A 5,214-nucleotide genomic window follows, 5' to 3' on the forward strand; every position below is an offset into this window, starting at 1 on the left:
ATGTGGGAGCGTTTGGCCTTGCTCCAGTAGTACAAAAGTTACTGCTACAACTTGATTGGAATAACACGTCACAGAGACAGGCTTTGGAAACAATGACGGGTGCCGACGCTGAAACTTTACAACACTGGCAACAACAACTTCATGCCAACGGAATATCTAGCGCAAGCACACCAGAGGACAGCGACGTTGAAATGGATGAATCGCAAGAATCATTATGGTCGCCCCCACCGGAGATGGCAAGAAGCGACGCAAAGCACGACCCAGTCCCTCCAGATATACACCGAGACCATTTAACCACTCCAAGAGGAGGAAGATTGACAAGCCATCAGAAAACGGCTTCTGCTGGTCGGCGGGGGGAGATTAGCCAACGGGAGCAATGGAATGCGCTGGAACCTGATTGGAAGCAGATAAGCAGCCTGAATTTTCCGGGTCTTCCAGCAGACACTACCACATGGAAGAGTGCGGTTAAAGCTCACCCTGTGAAACTATTGCAAAGCTTGTAAGCAGTAGACTCACCCGAATATATTATTCGCTCAATAAATGCAAGTGTTCTACAAGACTGGACGAGAGGATTTCGAATCGACTGTCTAATTCAAGGCCTAATCGAGGTTCGCACTGCTCAACATGACGAACTGGCACAAACTGAACTAGACAATGAGATTAATTATCTGAAGACGGAACGCGACGAAATGATAAATGATTTCTATATTCATGGGCGGGACTACTGGATCAAGCTTCGAAAGTATGACGCTGACAAAAATGAACTACTCAAGATCTGCAAAAAAGCTCAGGCAGCACACCTCACTCGATTGATAATTGCAGCCTTCGCTTACGGTCCTGAGCTAGCTAGAATCAGTGGGAGGCCATTCCCTACAAACGCCATGGTAGTACCCTTGATCAAAATCTTACAGGGTGCACTCAAACAGGATTCCAGGCTAAAAAAGGCATTCTATGGGCAAGATTCCGACTGTGACCTAGCTAGCTTGGAATCGACGTTAGCGCATAGGTCAGTCGACCCACCGCAACAAACCCCGAACATCCAATAATTATTCCAGCTCAGTCAACCAAGACGGTAACAGAATTATTCCCGGATCTGTATGCAGACCTGCATAACGTTGCAGAAATGTTTTACACTCCAGGGCATTTGAAGCGAAACGGAATAAAAGGGAGAACAGCACTTCAGGTTATTACACAAAATTTACAAGGATTTATTAGCAAGCGTCGGGAGGTATGGTTGCGCGGGTGGACACAACGCACCGACGTAGCTCCCGCAGAAATTATTTTTGTTCAGGACACACATTTGAAGACGAAGGCAGACATTGCAGAGATGACCGAAATGTGGAATCACGTTTGTGGAGCAAAACAACCGCCTCATCCTCTTAGTTACTGGACAACTACAGCAACCAACTCAGGAGGAGGAGGAATACTATTACTACCACACGTTGCCGCACGAATTCATCCATGGCAACAGAATGATTGGAATGACAGAAGAATTGCGGTACAATTTGATGACTGGTGCTTGGCAAACATATACGCACGACAAATAGAATCAAAAGAAATTATTTCTTCTCTGACTTGAACGATTGGATGGACTCAAATATATCGACATTACTTGGTGGGGACTTCAATGCGGTACTAAATCCTCGGGTGGATCGTCTTGTTGATGGACTACCGAGTTTAGGTGCCTGTGAAAGCGAAGAACTTCATCATCTAATTGATAATCTTAATTTGATGAATGCCGTGACACTTTCATCTCACGCAGATGAAGACAATATCTTAGACCCCCTTACTCACTACACATACTGGCGAAAGCTCTCAGCTAGCAGGATCGATCGGTTCTACGTTAGCGGTGATATTGCCGGAACAGCGCAGTGGGTTGAAGCACGTGAACCAGTTGGCTACTCCGACCATCAGGAGCTCCGGTTGTGGCTAATGATGCAAAATTCACAGACTCGAAAACGCAAAGGGGTTACGCGATATCCATTCAGTTGTTCGAGGCCAGAATGGGTGCAAACTCAAATACAAAAGCGACTAAAAAGTTTGACCACTGAATTCCAGCGCCAAAGTAGTCCCGCCGTAGCCTGGGATACTTTTGCGAGGCAACTTTCGTTAATGATTGGTGAAGTAGCCCGTATGGACCGTGAACACACCGAACATTATTATGACCGTTTACAGACAAATCTCTGATCGCCACCATCAACAAGAACTGAAATACTACTAAAAACACAGCATCGCCGAGTACGACAGAGTAGTCGATCTTTTGGTCGATCTATACAACCTACTGCTTCTAATTTGAAGAATTTTTACAAGAAACACGCTAACTGGCAGCGGGACCAATACGTAACAGGCATTGATCCATCTCCGGGACACTTCTATACTGAGAATATGTCTACAGCAGAAAGAATGGCATCAGAATGGAACGATATATTAGGAGCATCTCATGCAAAAGTTAGCCCCGATAACATTCAAGATGCTCTGAAAAAATTCCACGAAGTACCAGAACAAAACCGACTACAACCAGAGGAACAAACGAAATTGACAAGACCAATTGAAGAACAGGAAGTTCTAACCGCAATAGATCAGCTTCCACGGGATAAATCTGGAGGCTCCTCAGGACTATCTCACGATTTCTTCAAGGATTTCAAAGACGAACTGGTAGGAATCCTCACAGCGGTTTACCAGGATATTCAGAACGGTGCCGCAGTCCCGAAATCGTTCCTGGATGCGGTGGTAGTACCGCTTCGCAAAAAAGGTGATTCAAAAAGCGCAATGGACTATAGACCAATATCTCTGTTGAACACAGCATACAAGATATTGGGAAGAATTTACGCTAATCGAATTCACCCCTTCTTACCACGACTAATTAGTAGTGGGCAACAGGGATTTGTGAGGGGAAGATTACTAACAAGGAGTGTAACAATGGTTCAAGCGCTGTTACGAACAGTAATAGATGATCCTACTATTGATTGGGCAGATTCCCCTGCGATTCTTTGTGTTGATCTCCAGAAGGCGTACGACACACTATGCAGAAACTTTATGGCGGCTGCGCTGGAGCAATATGGATTCCCCCAGCAATTTCTTGATGTATTTCATAATCTTCACAATGGAACCATGGCTAGCTATACAGTAAATGGAGAAGAATCAAGTAAATGGGCTGTGAACTCCGGCATACGACAGGGTTGTCCGTTAGCACCTTTACTTGTCGTCCTTGCTGTTGATTTTCTAGGGAGAGCAATCCAAGTACATCCTGCCATCAAAGGAGTGGAAATTCCGGGATCAGGAGGAAGACGAAATACATTCAGCGGATTTGTAGATGACAGTACAATATTTCTTTCGGCAACGAGAGAATTAGCACCTGTCAACGCAATTTTAAATCGTTTTGGTCAGCTCTCGGGGTTGAAAGTCCAACCGAGCAAAAGTATATTGATACCGCTCAATACAGCTTGGCATCAGACTAAACGCCACGGATATCCAGTATTGGCTCAAACGGCTACAACACGGATATTGGGGTACCATTTCGGAGTAAAAGATACTACTGACCTAAATTGGGAGCTTCGAGTGGAAAACATTAAAAAACGACTGCAAGTGGCAACACAAGTAACCAACTCTGTTAAACAACGAGTGGTTTTATTTAACACGATAGTACTGCCAGCGATCCAATTTACAGGCCAGCACATTTTGATCACTTCAAAAATGCTTCGCCAATTAGAGCAGCTGCAGAAACGATTCATTTGGAAAGGAACAATAGGAGAGGAACAAGCTCGACATAAGTTAGCCCCCGGATTGGTATTTGCTCCTGAAGAACAAGGCGGTTTAGGTCTACAAAAGATCGAATTGGCGCTCCAAATCACACGTATGAATCAGGCAGAATATTGGATGCAATCTACACCAGATAGCTACACAGCGGCGTGGCACTCCCTTGCTCATCCCGACCAAATCAACTCGCCTGACTGCTGTGTATTTACACCTACGTTGAGGAATCGGATACGTTCTTGTCAAAGAAAATGGAATAAAGGAACTAGAACAACTGTCCAAGAACTGGGACGATATGAGGCTTGGGCAGATCAAACAGAACGGCTGCAACTTCATCCATCTTCAGGAACTGCTGATAGAGTCGCAAGCAACAAAGGTACTATGATCTGCTATTGGCATCACAGCGGATCTCTCCAATGTGCGCTACAGGCACCTACTCCAGGGGAACCGGAAGGCGGGACTGTCGGGTTTCTACGAGCAGGAAGCTGGTGCGACAGTGCGTGTGTTGTTGATCACAAAGGAAAACCACTGCAAGCGAGAGGTTTTCCGTTGATATATCCATGCTCATTATTACATCTCCAAATATCAAGCTTAGGACCTGGCGAATTTATTCTGATTCCACCTATTCGCTTCCGCCCATTCAAGATACAGCACCATCGTCAAATACGTAAGTGGTGCGCAAGCATATTTTCGAGTATTCCCGATAAGGTTTGGTCCCAACTACCAAATCCAGTAACCCGATGGTATCTCCCCACTTTGAACAAAGAGTATCAATGGGTATCAACGTGGTATCATCAGGTGACGGCATTTTCTCTCACAGTACCACGAGGAGAAGCTTTTCAACCTAGTCAATACAACGATGGATGGACATGGAAAATCACAGAGCGAAACCATGACACTCGATTTGATGAAGATTTCGCAACGCTGCTGTATGTCGAAAGAACTAGCGGGATTGCCTTCCAAGACAACCCAAGTCTGTATGCAACACCATGGGAAGCCCCGCCAAAAACATGGGCACGAAATCTACGTCAAACTATCCGAAAAATCCGAGCTAAACGCCTTCGGCGAAAACCCAAATTCTCTGTACAACATATCCTCAATCGAATGAGAGATGCCGCGGAAAAACACCCATGGATAGAAGCTACACAGCGGCAAAGCCCAGCCGTAATTTGGAAACATGATGGTATCTTGACAGACTACCAGCGATGGACGATCTACAGAATTTGCACTAGAACTTTGAATTTCTTTCATGCCGGATGGCCCAGTAATCGACGTTGTTCGTATGAACACTGCACAACATCACCGGAGACTATTGAACACATCCTCTGGGATTGTGCAAGAGCGCAAGGTGTTTGGCTAGCCTGGATTCCATCATGGCTTGGCCACCATCCAACGCATCAGGAGATGACCGAGTTGCGGAGCTTTACAGCAGATAGATCGACCCCATCAACCACTCCAGAC

This window comes from Phytophthora cinnamomi (assembly GCF_018691715.1).
Source record: "Phytophthora cinnamomi strain GKB4 chromosome Unknown Contig0, whole genome shotgun sequence".
In the NCBI taxonomy this organism is placed as follows: Eukaryota; Oomycota; class Peronosporomycetes; order Peronosporales; family Peronosporaceae; genus Phytophthora; species Phytophthora cinnamomi.